This window comes from Pezoporus occidentalis, unplaced genomic scaffold (genome assembly GCF_034315485.1).
Source record: "Pezoporus occidentalis ecotype Australia unplaced genomic scaffold, CSIRO_AGI_Poc_V1 ctg100, whole genome shotgun sequence".
NCBI lineage: Eukaryota > Metazoa > Chordata > Aves > Psittaciformes > Psittacidae > Pezoporus > Pezoporus occidentalis.
Genome location: NW_026912780.1, coordinates 334,262 through 352,051, shown reverse-complemented (window position 1 = coordinate 352,051; position 17,790 = coordinate 334,262). Strand labels below are relative to the sequence as shown.

At 40.8% G+C, this 17,790-nt stretch overlaps 1 protein-coding gene across 1 annotated transcript in view; it reads right to left on the bottom strand.

The window, feature by feature from the left end:
- CNTN1 (contactin 1) overlaps window positions 1-17,790 on the bottom strand; it is a 246,688-nt gene that overhangs the window by 141,772 nt on the left and 87,126 nt on the right. Inside the window, exon 3 of the mRNA XM_062612293.1 lies at window positions 5,377-5,476. The gene's annotated coding sequence lies outside the window, so the exon portion shown is untranslated. The remainder of the gene's footprint in view (window positions 1-5,376; window positions 5,477-17,790) is intronic.

Sequence of the window (17,790 nt, the reverse complement as noted above, 5' to 3'; positions counted from 1 at the left end):
AAAAAAAGTAAAACCAAGTAGAAAACTTTCTGATACCTCTGTCCCATTTGGAAAGAGAAAGTCTGCCAGTTCCCAGCTCACAGCCCTTGGCTGAGACTTCTCCCTAGAGCCATCTCTAATTTCCCATCAAAAAGGGCAAGGGAACAGCATGCTCTGTCCCAGAAGGAGGACAAAGCCTGGCCAAATTTGTGACCACTCCGCAGTCATTCCCTGCAGCTATGAAATCCCACTCATTTCTCAGTAAGAACATTTTCAAAGGGGCCTAGTCTTCCAGACCTTAAATAAGGAGCATGTTTAGGAAGAGTCCGCTTCCAGCCTTACCATGAAAGGCTATGTACTTTGGTACCTAACACCAGTTGAATCTCCCTTACAGAATGTAAACCAGAATTTGGCACAGACTGGCTCCAAGTTATTGAAACACTCAGTAAAGCACTTTGTGGTTATGGTCTCTTAACATGTAAGCTCATTATTTTGCCCGTCTGATGAGTTAAAAGATTCCATTTATTCAGATGGCAGTGTTTTCCTATAAGGAAATATAGCCTATGCTCTCACAAAGTGTCTGTTGGGATATAAAAGCGATCATCATTACTGTAGCCACATACGGACACTTATTAATACAGTTCTTCATTTGTATCAGTTAATCCAGTCAAATTTTGTATTTCATGTCTAACACCATTTTCCGGTCAGTAACAACCAGTATGAAGCCTCATGACACAAAAATGTCAAACTGCTGGCATTCATCCAATGACAAGACCACCAGTGAGACTTTTTGAGTCTGCTGGGCTTCTCCACATGGAAATAAACAGCCTGAGGATAATTTTATCCTGCAACAGGGTGCAGTGGGAAGAGACTTGCATCTTATGTGTAAGTCCGTCATTCCCATTCTCTTTGAAGAAGGATTCAGGGTAGGAGATCAGTTGCTGGGATGAAGACAGACAAACACTGTGGTCAGGTCAGATTCTAGCACCTGGAGGAAAACCCTGTGTTTGAACTCTCCATTGTGAAAGGTTTGCAGATATCTGCAATTATCTTAATGTAGTCTACCTGCTTCAAACAATAAACCTTGAGGGGTATACTTTGTTGTCTAAGACTGTTTTATTTTCTGCCACACTGTTCCATCAGTTAACAAGCCCCCTGTGCATTACTTCTGTAGGAGGCAGCAGGAATACCTGTACCAGATCCAAGCTTTAAGACACTAAACCCATTTGTAAAATGAGGAAAGAGATGTAGCTCAAAAAGCTCAGCTGAAAAACTCTAGTTTCACTGACCTACATTAATCAATGAATTTATAGCTTCCAGCTCAAGAGGCAGGTGAATAATTATTTTTATAAAGTAATCCTTAGTGTGCCAGCCTTTCTTTTTTTCTTTTTTAGTAAAAATGCTACCAGTAGAAAACCTAAGACATGAGCTCCTCTTACCAATTTCTCCTAAAAGATTAAAGACCTTGTTTCCAACATACTGAAATATCACTGCACTGTGAATAATGTCTTCAGCAAATGAGATAAAGGAGTTTCAGTTCTCTTGCTGCTCAGCTAAGTCAAATGAAGTTTTGGTGCTATCAATGAGCAATGAGTTTAACCAAACTCACCTCCGTCGTCCCTTCACTGTTATTTACAGGGCAATGCAAAGAGAAGGAAAACGTGGCTATTCTCAGTTACTGCTGAAAAGCTAGCACCCAGGGAACAGATTTGTTGAGTAAGCAGGTATTAGATATAGACAAACACATACTGACATATTTTTTTTGGTAATAAGCATAGAAGTATTCATAGGTTACTTGCTTAAAAGGATTCTACGCAATTATCAATTTTAACTGTCTGAAGATGTAGTCAATCAGTAATTGTAATTTGTAAAAGTAATTTGATTGTTCTCAGTGATCACTTTACCAACACAGTAGGAAAAGCAAAAATAAATAAATGACTAGTTATAGTGTATAACAGAGTGAGGTATGGGAAGAAATACTTTTTATTGTGTTATTAATAATTTAGAAGCATGTTTCTATTAGCAAAGATATACACAAAGATATTTATTTATTGCTAACCTACTATTTTGCTTTTGGTACAATCCTAACTGCATGATCACTTATTACACGTTAATTCCTGTTATTAATTCCTCTTATTAATATGCATTATTTCTGCTTTCTTTTCCAGTAACAAATGAAAACCAATACAGACCAGAAGAAACCTTTCCTTTTATTTACCAGAGGCATAACTCAAAAGTCTGACAATGTCATTTTACTGCAACAGGGAGTGAGAACTGATTTGTGATCATTCGAGTTCACACAATGCCCAAAGCATCAGCTCTTGAAGCTTCTTATGTTCCTAAATAGTCACCCCTTCAGTTATTAACTGTACTGAATGGATCTGCTCTGCAGCCTAAAGCAAGAGCAAAATCAATAAGATCTGGTACAAGGCATCAATTCCCTGATTGCAAATGTATTTATTACAAGATAATTTCCAGAATTAAGCCCAGGCTGATTACAATTTGCAAAGTTGCAATTTGAGAAAACCAAGAGCTGTAATTTAATCTTTGATGTTATAACGAGAACAAGAGAATATTCCAACAGGTTATTAATGAAGACTTCTGTCCACAATAACCTGGGGTTTTTTGAACAGTATCCCTTACTAATCAGATACTTGCAAGACCTTCCCTTCTTAAGCCTTTTCTCTGTATAGTATCCTGAAATATTTCTTGGTATTTTAAATTATATAATTACTGAGGAAATTGGGGAGAAGAACAACAAAAAATTCTGCTCTTCCTCTAATTACCTGTATTAACAGCACATAGTTGCTGGGCTGCCTTTGTTTTACTAGCTTTTTATTCAAGCTGTTTTCTCTGTAGTGACTGAAATATTTATATATGCTCCTTTGAAAATCTCAGCCAAAGAGACTAAAGATCACAGTCCCTAGTGAATTTCAGTAGACCCTGGATACCTTTCTCAAATACCTTGGAAAATCCTAGCAGTTATTTGCTGGAGAAAATTAGTATTTCCACCTCTTTACCATTTATTACTATATCTGTTTCCTGATTTAACACAGGTAACTTAAATACCTCAGTTTCAATGGGGGGAAAATGAGGATGTTGTTATAAGATTAACATTGTGAGTGTAGCTGTGATGCTTTTTATTTACGACTGTCAAAGAATGGAAGTAAAGTTTATTCATTGATACACTTAGAAATAGTAGGAAAGCACTGAAACAGCTGAGCCATATTTCTATAAATCACATATGCTCTGAAATGAGTAGTTGAATGTGCAACCCTCCCCTGTATACATGTGTCATTCTCTCTCACAGAAATGGGTTTCCACTATTTTACTTAGTTCCTGTTATTCACAATGTTAGGTATGCCCTAATTAACCAAATGAGAGGAGTTCAGGATATTTTTTTTCTGCTGTTAGCTATTCTCTTTTTTATATCTGTTTTCATGGTCAAAAGCCTGCTCAATCTGCAAAATTATACATTTCAGGTGATATTTCATGGCAGAAGCAGAGAAAATACAATCAATCTTCCATGGCAAATGCAGAATGACTAGCACATTTGCAAGCAGCCAGCTATCATACACATCTTTCCTGTTACTACCATGTGAACTCTTCACTGATGTCACTGCCATCCCCCCAGCTTCCCAGCCTGGAGTCCACATGCCCAAAAGTGTGCTTGCACTCACCACACATGAGATGCGGTGTTTGCAGGGAGGATTTTTACCATCTCCCTCTCTCTCTTTCTCCTCTCTAAATGCTCCTCTTCCTTATACATGTATAGGCTTCATCTCGCTGCAAAAACTGTTGTGGCTACAGCCAAGGGCCGGTGAGCTCCTCCCAGACCTGCTCTGTGACTCAGCACCCAGCAGGCCTGCAAGATCCCAGGAACCAGCACTACCTCTCCCCACCAGCTGAATGTAGTCCTTATCCCTGAGACAGTCAGCTTTCCCCAGCATGGGAAGGAAGGGTGATGGAAGGACAAACCCCTGGGCATGCCCACCTTCACACCGCAGGTAGGATGCAGCCTGCCAGGGCTAACCTGTACAACAAGGCACGTGCTTCCACGCGGAACAGTGAGCTCAAAAATGTCATGTTTTCAGGCGAGCAATATTAACGTAGCCTGATTTCTGGGACAGCAATTTGCCAGCTGATTATTAGGTAATTAACAGCCAAACACACACTGTTCATTGAGGCAGGGGTCTGTACGTGTTTCTGTGCAATGTGGCATAAGGACTCAGGGATCCGAAACTGGCCAAATCAGGTGTTACCAGATGTGAATGGAAAATAACGATGAAAACTCAAAATAAAAAGGCATTTACCCAAGGAATGGTAGTATTCTGTTGTGACTGCCTGCAATACTGACTGGCAACACCTTACTCCTTCACACAGCAAACAGCTTTCAGGTTTATTAAACCAGCTATTTCTCAGTACTCTGTGACAGTATATCTCGAAAAGTATGGATACATCTTCAAGTTAATGAACACAGAACCTAAGCATTTGTATGGTGTTTTCCAAAATACGAAAATCTACAGATGCACAAAACATTAATGATACAGGCATTTTTAAGCATTTATTGTGGTAAATAATTTAACAGGCAAGAAAAATGTAATTTTACTTATCTTCTTTTAAAAGATTATATTTTCACTGTACACCTACAGTGATTAGACAATTTAGTATACCCTAAACTGTCAAATGTGCAAATGAAAAGAATGTAGAATGCTTTTAAATTTTTTATTGCTTTTTTTTCCAGCAAATTCCATAATTACCTTTGTATGTAAAATCTCTGACAGTACATAGTTTTCTGAAGGACAATAAGGGCAGGCTTGTCTATTCCCTGAATGACAGCCCAGACTTCTATCCAAAATGTAACAGTTTGATCATCTTAGTTATTTACAGAACAGCCAAGCAATAGATTCTGGGACTTGTTTTCCTGACACACATTTTACTGTAGCCTGCAAATGTTACAGAAAATGTGCAGATAGAGGGAAGGGGGGCGGCGGTGGGGGAGAAAGTCAATGGAATTTCATTGTCATTATTCAGTTAGGACCGCTAATGAAATAGATCATGTTATTATATTGATCATCTCGGTGACTGTCCTGCCCCTCCCCACAATGCAGTCATCTATAGCAGTTAAAAATTGATCAGAAATGCAGACTCCTGAACAAACTGCAGGGTTCAGGAAGTATAACAGCATTTAGTCTCAGCAACATTTAAACAACCATTTAAAAACAATCAGACTAGTAGGATCCATGCAGCCGTATCCACCCGAGAATCCTGACTCTGCATTCCGGCACAGATATCTGAGTCAATGTAACCACACTGCATCATCATAATCCTGCCTGAGCATACTGCCTCTTCTGCGCTCAAATCCACAAATAAAAAATGCCCCCCTTTTTTTTTTACCTTAGGTGGAGAATTCCAGCTTGTCCTTTTGTTCATAATAACTATTCCAAGTTAGTATGTTACAGGGACGGTTACAGCAATAAACTTCACAGATCCTCTCCTGCGGCAGAAAGCAAATTAGAAAAAAGGCTTCAAACTGTGACCTCAGAGCAAAGCACAGCCGTTAGCATCCCTCAGCCAGCCTTCAGTGGAAAGCAGTTTAGGCAGCAGAAAAAACAGCTCTGTACATGGCTGCAATGCTTTCAAATCAAGCATTCCGTGCTGTAAGCTCAGGGATTTATATCTTCTTAAATAGGCCGTCCCACTCGATGCTGCTTGTGTGCATGAAAATATGAAGCATTTCACTGCAGTCACTTTATGCAAGAAACTACCCCAGTCATCTTTACAATCTCTGTCACTCTGCTCTGAGACTAAAGAATGAGCAGAGCATGCATAATTCATGCATTAAAATCTTCTGTGCACTTCCTGCAGCAACGTTACATCCAGTAATGGGATATTGATCAGCTCATCACTAAAACAATCGGGGCTGGGCAACTGCTTTACTGCAACAAATAATATTCCATCCAAAAGGGGATGCAGGCACAGGCTTCCCCCCTGCAGCACTCAAGCATAACTCCAACATATGTGGCGTGGCATTTACATATTGCAGAGTGTTTAATCTGGACCCTGCATTTCTTTGACCTTCTAAAAATGCTGCATTATCTGAGCCTTTTATCTGAAGTCGGTATTCCTTGCAGCCTGTTTCTCCTTTTAACTCCAAGCAGCATGAGAAGCAAATATGCTTTCCTAACCTCACATTTACAGCACAGTGAACCTCCAGAAGCAAAGAGCAGATATAAGTATCTTCTACCCCTTCTACCCCAAGAGACATTCCTTGCCCCATATACACCTGCACCTTGTTCGTAGCAGTAAACTAGACCACTCTCACCTGAATCCTTTCATGACAATGCATACATTACATCGTATCTGGAGATGCACGTACACATCGTTTTTGTCTAGCACAACTCACATAACTTGTATCTGCCAGATCAATTAGAATAGGTCCCAAAGCTTCTACTTCTTCCCACAGATCTGTGCATCTTTTCAGTACGCTCCCTTTTCTTGCACCCCTGTCATTTAAACAAGCTTCATCACAGTTTACCAACCAGTCTCCAGCAGCTGCTGGGCAGTCCCACCCTCTGACTGCCACATGCTTCTCCCTCCACACATAGGAAAATCATGACTGTCAATTTCAGAGGAAAAACATGAGAGAGGGAAGGCAGACAAAAGGAAAATGCTAGAGGTGTGACTGAGGTGAGACTCCAAAGCAGTATTTAAAGGTAAAGTAACAAGAATCTTCGGTTACCCTGGTGTGGACAAACAGCATAGTCACCAGCATCGGAACCACACAGACCTGTAGTTTCCTGAAATCTATGGAATTATTCCTTACCCTTGATGGAATTTGGGTATGAGTTTTTATCACTAAAATACCTCATCATCACTAAATACAGAACTGTTACTGGGTTTTATTTCTTCCTGGGATCAAAGACCGTACAACTGGCAGAACAGAAATCCTTGATGGGATTGCAGCATGAACAGAGACATGCCACATACTGATGAAAATCTGAATCTGGGGTAAACTGTCAAGTCTCCTGCAATTGTATGCATTCAGTGCCTCCCAAGTAAGTTAATGGAAAATTGTCTGGAGCAGTCAGGATTTGGCATACGGTCTGGAAACTAGAATGAATAGAGGCTTTTTTCAGAGGAAAATCAGGAAGACATTTTGCTTGGTTTGCCTCTCACCAAAGCAATCCCTTTTCAGTGTACACAGTATCTAATAGTTTTCCCTCATGCTGAGGCACACAGATACAGTTAGTGAGCTGACAAGAGTGTCGCCAAGAAATTACCTTATACCTTGTTGGTATGTCCTTTCTCAACAGTTACCAAGGCCATAATACAACAGCAGTTAACCTCTACTTTGTGATATGTCAGAAACAGCAGTTCAGGTTATCAGATTCTTCACCCATTACTATACCCTGAGTGCTGGGTCACAATCATCTCTGGCAAGCATTAAGCTAGAAGTTACAAACCATATCAGAAAACATGATGTTACGAAGCTGTCTGATTAATTAATCAGATTAGAATGGAAAGAAACCTCACAGAGATGAGATTTGTGCCCCTGGTCATGCAATCCCCATGAGCTTGCTCTGGTCTTTAATCAGTTATAAGGGGCAAGTTTACTGGGAAAAATATGCTCTTGTAAGCACTGCAGACTAGTTTATCCTATGCTTATCACTACAGTGGACATCTGCCACTTCTTGCTTTGTTGGGATTAAGCTCCAGATAAAGACGTATAAATTTGGATGGCTAGCAGTGCATGCTTGCACACGAGGAAGGTGCTCATCATCTGTCAGAAGACTGTTAGAACCTGTTTGGCTGTCCAACTCTTTCAATGTATTTAAGGGTGAGTTGAATCATTCCCATCTCCATTGACTGTATAAACTAGTCAAAGGAAGACTAGAAGCACTGAGGAACAAAGTACATCTTCCTTCCACTACAGAACTTCATAAGAAGCATAGACAATAAAAAGAGAAACTAGTGCCACTTTCTGTGGAAGACGACAGAGATAAGAAGGGTTTTACTGTTTGTATGGGTAAAGTCTAGAAACTGGGAAAAATTAGTGCTTTGTTGAAGTTATTGGTGTCAGCAAACACAAATATGGGTGTTGTTAGAGGTGCATTTCCATCACATTGATGTACTGGTGATGTATTTCACTGTGTTAGACACATCCCAAGGAAATCTGACAATCCATGTTGATAGAACATTAGCCTTCTTTGTGTATATATTTGTATTTTTTAGCATTCACTGATTTGCCAGTGATGAAAAACATGTAATGAAAATGCCCTGCTCTCCTTGCTTTATTATTCTGGTTCCACACTTCCAATATAAACTATCATACCAGACATTCGCATTCTTACTACATCTAGGCAGAAATTGGAAGCTCACAGGCTTAAGCACTAAGATTTACCCTTCATCATGAATACCTGTTTCAGTACAATATACATAGCTTCTCAGCCTTCCTGGCACATCACCCCTTCAAAGTAGAAACTCCAGACTTGGGAACCTTTTACTCAATTTGAAATGTAAAAGTGCTCATGGGTCTGGAAGATTTTAAGATAAGCTACACAGTGGACTGTCAGTCTTAATCACAAGATCAATATACAGCAGAAATTCTCTATATTCCGAGAGCACAAAGCTGTTTAACACAGCCATTTCTTGTCTTACAGATCTTCATTTTATTTCTCTAAGTAGTTGATCCAAGCCCACTGTTTCATGCACCTCTTTCTATTATTATTTTGTTACTCTCCCTCACTGTAGTCTAACCCTGTCCTTGGTTCACAAAATCATAAAATCATTTAGGTTGGAAAAGACATTTAAGATCATCTTTAATAACACTACCAAGTTCACCACTAAACCATGTCCCTAAGCACCACTTCTCACCAACAGCACCTTTCTCTTCTGCTCGTCTTCTTACACTGAGCAAAAGCTGCATTCTTCCACAACAAATTCTGTTCTTCACATTTTCTAGGTAGAAAAATCTTATTCTACCATTTATCGCATCCACAATGACTGTCACTTTCTTGACCGCAGTTCTAAATTCTCCTATCCTTACTTTTCTTTCCATGTCTATTTCTCCAACAGAAATCTGTCAACCCAACTTGATTTTTATTTCCTTCACTTTCCCTACTCCATCCTTGAGGCACAGAGAGCGCTTGTGCTCGGTACTGCTATATGTTCCACCTTCCATAGAGCCACAGCTGTCTTACATAGTTTCCTTATTTCCTTCAGAAACTCATTTCCCCTGCCTGCTTTCATTCTCTTCCCATTATCACTGTTTTTATACTTTCACAAAGAAAAAAACTCCCTAGTGTTTCTCTTAGCCTCACTTGCTTTTGCAGCCACCATTACATCTTCCTGCTGCCTTTCAACACTACATAGCTTTAAAACTACCACATGAAGTTCCTCTCTTCCTTTCCTCCTGGCTTTTGCCTTTTGCACTCTAACATAGAAGCTCTTGAAATCTTTTAGCATTTGTAGTTATCCAGACCTCAGGAGCAAGGCTTATTTTTCATTCTTCCTGACATGCCAACATTTTTTCGTGGTTAGTTTTTACCTCTGAACTTTTGGCTCCCTCTCCAACTTTGCTCTGGATGTCATTCAGAGGAACAACTTCATGCTTTTTTCTATGCTCTGCGGAGAATTACTTGGTCTTCTTTCCTCTTAACACTTTACTCTGCTACAATCTCACCTACAAACACAGTGTCAGCTGCCATCTCCTCTTTGTATGCTACACCTCCACTCCAGTAAGACCACCTCTTTTCAAATTGGTATCTCAGCTGGTATTTCTGATACTGTAAATTCAGGCATCAGATTAAACTCAACATAGGCAAATTTGGGATTGTATTAACCCTCCCCATGCTGCCAGAAACTTCCTAAATCACTGTGTACAGTGACACCATCTCGCCCCAAATTTAAGACAGTTGTCTGAATGTTATCTCCACCACACATCATCCTTAGGTCATCAAATCCAGGCCAAGTTTTGCAGAATCTTTCTGCACAATATTGCTCATACGCAATATTTTATTATGCACTTAATTAAAACCCTTGTCTGGATCCTCATTATCTTGGGAATAGATTAATACAAAATTTTGCCCCCTGCCTGGACAAACACAGCATCTAATCCGAGTGCTACTGCAAACACCATTCTTCTGGTGCATCACTCCGATTGTGTGACCTCTCCCCTCGCATCCTGCTGCTCCCTCCCTTGGCATCTCAAAGACAAGAAACCTCATGTTCCCTTCCATGGACTGCTCTCATTAGTATTCTCACTTGGTTCTGAACAGCCAACTTACAATTAGTCTTTAACTTATTTTTCATTAGCCCCTTGTTAAATTTTCAGTCAAGCACTTCAATGTTTCCTCCCATTACACTTCAAGCTTTGGAAGAACTCTCTGCAACACCTGCAAACTCACTGCATTGCCCTCCTTCAAATCCTTTCTTAAATACTCTTTGCTATCACAATTAAAAAAAAATTGGCAGCACGTAGGCTGCTCAGGAAAACTGGGACCATATATCCTCATGGCTGATTTTCTTTCACTGTTTCTTTTCAGTTCCCCATCTGTCTTTGCCTTTTATGTTATACTTCCACTCATAAGTACTTACAAGTAATTCTCACTAGGACAGGAACAAACTTTTTAGTTTATTTTTTCAAAGGGGTCTCTGGTTGATGACTGTGGCTATTCAGTACAACACTAATCAACAGTACCAGAAGGCACAGGAGAGTGGGAATCTTACAGCAGACATCTAATAGAACCTGGGGTTTCAGAAATACAGTTTGTGCCAGCCCAAAGTTCCTATTGAGGAGTCATATGATGCTGCCATATGGTGCCAGTTCAGTCATTTAAGCCGAAAATGTGATTTAGTTTTTCTATGGACCACTTTGCTACCAATACTTAAACATGTTCCCCAATCAAACAAATGCTTGTTCTGCTTTCCTGTTTCAGTCAGTGTTCTGAAATATCAAAGATAACAAATCATTATATGAAAATGCTTTAATAATTGTTCTGAAACAATCCAAATATTTAATACAATTATATAGATTGTATGCCAATATAGTTGTCCCTACTACATATATTATACTGCATCTTATTATATAGTACAGGCTTAAATATCATTCTACATATTATACAGTTATAATATAAAAAATTATATAAAACCAGTAGTTATTATGATAGACTACAGACTACTATATATATCTGCCATATTTCAGGTGTAAAAGAGATTCTGTATATACTGAGAAGAATGCCACTCTTTATGTTCACATGTTTTATATGAAATCTAAGCCTTTCTAGCCTTTCTTAGCCTTCTGTGGAGGTCCTCAATATGAGGCAGTTATTACTCAAAACATCACTTGACTTTTAAAAGCTAGCCACACACACAGAGCTGGAGACAGTACTATGTTTATGCTCTCCTAGGCCTTTGGTTTTAAACAGCACAAAGGCTATATTCAAGATAACAGACAAAACTTCCCTCCAAATACTTTCCCACACTTACAGAGTGATTTATTTCAAATCACTGCTGCTCCAAAACCAGCATGAAGTGCAGCATGACTTGCTGCAGTATATCCCTCTACAGACTGTCTGTAATACTGATGGGAAAATGCTGTTCTACAGGTCTTTTGTTCACCTGGTTTTCTGATCACATTATTCTCCTTAGTCCAAAAGCCCAAGACCACTACAGACTGAATTTCTACATGCATTTTGAGCTCCTGTGCTCAGCAAAAACTCTTTTATATTATCTGTTTCTGCATCTTCATTACTGCTGTTTTTGCACTCTAGCGTGCTTGTTTCCTCTATGATGTTTCTGACCTCTGAATTGATTTTTCTATCCATCATTAGTTCAGAACTCTCTTCATTCAGTTTATTGGTCCTCATTCATCACACTAACAACTTACACCACTGGATAAACAAAGCAGGCTCTTATATTTGACCCAGTAGCAACACCCTGTTGGGTTGCCCCTTCTGATATCCTCATCCAAAGAGGCATCCAGAAATTCAAGGAACCTCACAGGAGTCAACTGAGTTATGTGTTTTGGTGAAAAGTAGAAAAAGCCGAATATCCATTACTGTGAGCAGAAATTCAAGGTCAGTGCCTGTGCAGAGCATAGCAACAAGTTCAGGGCTGCCAGCTCTTCAAGTGTGCAGTTCTAGCCAATGAATGTTTCCAGTTGACTGAAATGCTTTAACTACAAGCTGTTTACCATACAAACTAGAGACAAACTGCTGCATTCAAAGATGCTGATGGCGTTGCTCTGAAAAGGGCTGGGCAGGAGGGTGTTGTTAGGTGAGGGCAGGGGCACAGACAGCTGGGGGCCACAGACAGCCCCTCGCCCCAGAGGACAAGCTCGTGGCTCCTGAACACACAGTGTGGGGCTGGGCTGATTGCAACCACGGCAGCCACGGATCGGGAGCACTGGACAAGGTTATTGTGACAGGGCAGGTCTGAGGTCCTGCCAAGATGGGAAGGGGGCAGGGCAGGGATAGAGACAGCAGTGTGCTCAGCCAGACACAACTGCAGCTGAAACACAGCACAGGCAAGGTCCCAGGCAAGGTCAGACTAAAACAGATCCTAGAAAAGGGCAAGAGGCTTCTCACAGCTTCCCTACAAATCTAATCCCAGGCTATACAGCTGCACCATTTGGAGCTGAACACTGGAAGGCAACTCCACGGAAGGGGAAGGATCCACACAGCCTGTTGGTGCTTTCAGGAGCCTGACATCTGCTGTGAGCAAGAATGAAAAATAATGAGAATTTCCAGGAAGACTGGAAGGAGATAGGGAGCAATAAGAAGAAATACAGAAGTGTGTGGCATGGTCTAGAGCTATGGGAACAGAAGCTGTGGAAAGAGTGCAGAGTTGGAACACCAACCAAAAACGTCAAGGACATCAGCAGAACAGCAAGAGGAAGGCCAATGAGCAGGCAAGGACAAGCCAAGGCACACAAACATGGGGGAGCGGGTACAGTAAAACTGGGTGGAGTTGAAAAACGGGAGACACTCAATGGCAGCCTGGATGCAGCTCAATGGACTGAGAGCCAACAGGGTGGTCAAGGCTAATGTGAGGAGCAAGGATTTGAGGCAGCAGCATTACCTGAGAGTTATCTTTTTTGCCTCCTGTTTTCATACAACTGTGGTAGTGTTTCCTATCTGTAAAGTGCTCTGGAGCATAGCATGTGCCAGAAGGGACAGGCTGGCAGTGCCTGCTGTGCTTCTCCTTCAGCAGCCCACTCTGCTGAAGTCTACCCAGCCAGCTCCAGAGACCCTGGTCCCAATTCTGCGACATTGTATGTCCACAGGTAATAAATAACCTGGTGACCTGGAAAAAGTATTTTAGATGCCAAACCACAAAGGTACCAACTTACATTGCCTGCAGCAAATTAACACCAGTAACAAAGTACCCAATATTCAGAGGAATTTTTCTCCTGCTCACTTTTTAATCTGAACATTTGGATTTTTATCTGTTTTCTACTCGGTCTGCAAACTGCTCGGAGAGGGCATATTGCATAGCTGCTTCTCAGAGTGGACTGCTGCCCTTCCTGTTGCACCAATGGAGAAAATGAGGGTACCTTCTCCCATAACAACCCACTGAATGCTAGAAGAAATACATTATTTGCTTGCTTGTTTTTACTCCATTCCCTCCTAGCTCTGCATGCCACACTACACTTTTGAATGAAGAAAATGTCAGTGTGTTCCCTGATAAACAGCATGGGATAGCATTTGGCTGCATGCAAATCACAGGAAAACTGAGGTGGGAGGCCAGTATTTAATCTTCATCTTCATGTCAAACATACTTGCCAGTCAGTACCACCCAGTGTTTTCAAATGCAGGTCAACTCAGATCAGTAGCTTGCCAGTCAAGAAGCAAAAGTGACATGAAATAAAAGGAAAGACTCCTACTTCCCTGCCATCAACAGCCTTCACTGTCAGTGACAATCATCCTCTGTGACTCACCACCAGCGCACAGCCCTCTCTCCTCTTTGCCAGGGCATAGCTTTTGACTTTGTCATCTTCATGTGTTCACAGTTCTCTGAATCAACTGATGCTCCACCACACACACACACACACACACACACACACACACATTAGTCCTACCTTACCAGAGGGAAAATAGACCTACCAATACAAATGACAAAAGCAGCGATTTTTAGCTTGCGAACATCTGTGTTCCTCAAATAAAAACCAAATCAGACATTCAGGTTCTCCTAAGAAGGCTCTTCCCTTTCAGCACTATGCATTCCCAGGTCCAAGACCTATGACGTTTTTAATCCTCCACCTTCTCCTTAACTCACAGTGAGAAATTACTAACTGCAAAAACACACAGACAATATAAAAATGAGCAGTTCTAAATATGCATCATAATTGTAGGGGCAAGAGCCTAGCAAGTAATGGAAGTGGAAAACACTCACTCATCAGTGAGGATTTGTGGGAAATCAATTAATTTCACCACTCTGAGGAAAAACCCAAAACTAAGCCAAAGCAGGATTGTCAGTTCCTCAAAATTAGGAATGAGAAGCACTTTTTCCTTTAACTCTTTCTTTCTAGCCTATACCATTGATAGGTTTACATGACTTTTAGAATTACTACCTCCTCCCTAAATGGCAATCCTGCACAAACTTTGGGGGCTTTATGTGTTCTTTTTCTCAGCAAAAGGCAGATCATTGAGTAACACTGGAACCTGAACGAATAGACTAATGTCTAAAATCTCTGAATAGTAGGCAGTGCTTTGTGAGAAATGCAATGTATGATATGAATTACAAAACATGAAGGTTGGGAACACGGCATAGGTTAATCCCAGTTGTTTAGCTTGTTTTAAAAGAAATAAAAGCAATATAACTAAAACCAAATTCCCAGCTAGGACAAAACCCATTCATCTTTGAGGAAGTATGAGCTCGATTTCAAGACCCAAAGTGAAATGTGTCATGTAAGGGATATAAGGCAGGAATATTGTTTTCAAATGAATAAACACTAAGTATGTAAATAAAAAATGAAGGAAACTTCTGAATGGGTGTGGTCTATTTCTGACAGAACAAGACTTTTTGGCTAAAAGACTAAAGTTGCACAGATTACTTGATTTTAATAGTACAAACAGAAAAGTTTCTGAATAACACAGTATCACATATCCATCTTATGTACACAAATGTAAATGTTCACCAACTTTTTAATGCAAAAGAATTAAGGTAACCATTTCACAGATATTTTGTTGTTGTTTTTTAAAATGAAATTTTATGCAAATTAAGTATTTCCAGTCATTGGCTAATTCTTTTTTCTTCCACAGTTCCAGGACCAAGCTTTTATTTTTTCAGGCAGATGGTGGGATGGCTGAAGGACCGCAACATTCTCCCACTGCTTGCAGAGACACTCACACACCTTCAATGCAGCGCATATGGTCATGTGAAGACCAATTCAAGAAAGCTTCCAGAAAGCTCTTCTCTCAGCTACTGAGGTCTGCACAAACTAACAACAGCTCCTTGACAAATAGAGGAAATGTTCCATATGAGCTGTACCACCATATGAGACTAAATACTGGGCTTTACGGGATAAAGCAACTGAAAGCAAAAAAAGAAAAGCAGCTGCAACAGTGCCTTTTTATAGCAACCCATCTAACTACTCAGGCAAGTAACGGAAAATGAACTGTTTGGGCCTTTGAGTTTATAGAAGTTACTCTTTAGAATCATGGAATCACAGAATCACACAATAGTTAGGGTTGGAAAAGACCTTAAGATATCCAGTTCCAACCCCCCTGCCATGGGCAGGGACGCCTCATGCTAAACCATGTAGTCCAAGGCTCTGTCCAAGCTGACCTTTAACACAGCTAGCCATGGAGCATTCACGACTTCCTTGGGCAACCCATTCCAGTGCCTCACCACCCTAACAGGAAAGAATTCCCTCCTTATATCCAATCTAAACTTCCCCTGTTTAAGTTTGAACCCGTTACCCCTTGTCCTATCACTACAATCCCTAATGAAGACTCCGTCCCCAGCATCCTTATAGGCCCCCTTCAGATACTGGAAGGCTGCTCTGAGGTCTCCACGCAACCTTCTCTTCTCCAGGCTGAACAGCCCCAACTTTCTCAGCCTATCTTCATACAGGAGGTGCTCCAGTCCCCTGATCATCCTTGTGGCCCTCCTCTGCACTTGTTCCAACAGTTCCATGTCCTTTTTATGTTGAGAACACCAGAACTGCACACAATACTCCAGGTGAGGTCTCACAAGAGCAGAGGAGAGGGGCAGGATCACCTCCTTCGACCTGCTGGTCACGCTGCTTTTGATGCAGCCCAGGATACGGCTGGCTTTCTGGGCTGCGAGTGCACACTGAAGCCGGCTCATGTTAAGTTTCTCTTTATTTATACAGCTCACAGATAAAGTATTAACAGGCAGCCGAGACTAGTTCTTTGACAGAAAAATGCTCAGCATGTTTTGAATGAAAGGAAGCCGTGGTGAATAGCTTAATGGATATCTACAGTAACACACCATAATGTGTCTGTGAAGATAAAGCAGCAACATTATTAAAACGTACATCTGTATCAAAATACCAAATATCCAAGCCTTCTAGTTATCTCAGGTGAGGATTTTCCCTTGCGAGGAATGTGAGAAGATACTATTCTTATTTGCTAGCTTAATTGTATGGTTGGGGGCTATAATTTTGGGGTTTACAAAAACCAATAGAACAGGTCAAAGGAGATGATCCTGTCCCTCTACTCTGTTCTCGTGAGACCTCACCTGGAGTATTGTGTTCAGTTCTGGTGTCCTCAACATAAAAAGGACATGGAACTGTTGGAACAATTCCAAAGGAGGGCCATGAGGATGATCAGGGGACTGGAGCACCTCTCTTAGGAAGATAGGCTGAGAAAGCTGGGGCTGTTCAGCCTGGAGAAGAGAAGGCTGCGTGGAGACTTCATAGCAGCCATCCAGTATCTGAAGGGGGCCTATGGGGATGCTGGGGAGGGACTCTTCATTAGGGACTGTAGTGATAGGACAAGGGGTAACGGGTTAAAATTTAAACAGAAGAAGTTTAGATTGGATATAAGGAGGAAATTCTTTCCTGTTAGGGTGGTGAGGCACTGGAATGGGTTGCCCAGGGAGGTTGTGAATGCTCCATCCGTGGCAGTGTTCAAGGCCAGCTTGGACATAGCCTTGGGTGACATGGTTTTAGTGTGAGGTGTCCCTGCCCATGGCAGGGGGGTTGGAACTGGATGATCTTAAGGTCCTTTCCAGCCCTAACTATGGAAGTTAGGGCTAAGCTAGTTAGAACTATGATTCTATGATTCTGTTCTGTACACAGAGCTTTTGCTTACAACAGCAGCAGAAGGTAAGGGTACTGACAAATAATGAATCTGTGATCATATCCTAAAATACAATTACAAATACACCATTTGTCATTTAAGATCTAACTAATTGTGATTGATAGAGCCCACCTGTACTGTAGCATTTTCACTAACCAGAAGCTTCACCAAATTTCACACCAAAAGTATTAGTCTGTTCAAGCATCAGGATGATCTAAAATAAGACAACTGCAGGCATACAACTTTTAAAATAAGAACAGAATCTATTTATTAAAGAATGAAATATAAATGTATTTAGTGCTCTCTAAAGAGGAAAGGATAAAGTTAGTCTTGAACTTGAGAGTGGAATTGGCCATATTCCATCTCTTCACCCTGTTTTCAGTGTGCTTTCTGCCAAAAAGCATGTAAAAGGTTTCATCCCTATCAGACTGATTAATGTCCTTAGATAACCTGACAACAAAGGAGTACAGGAATATTCTGGACAATTTAATTATGATCTTACCAAGGTATATGATACATTATCACCTCTTAAAAAGCT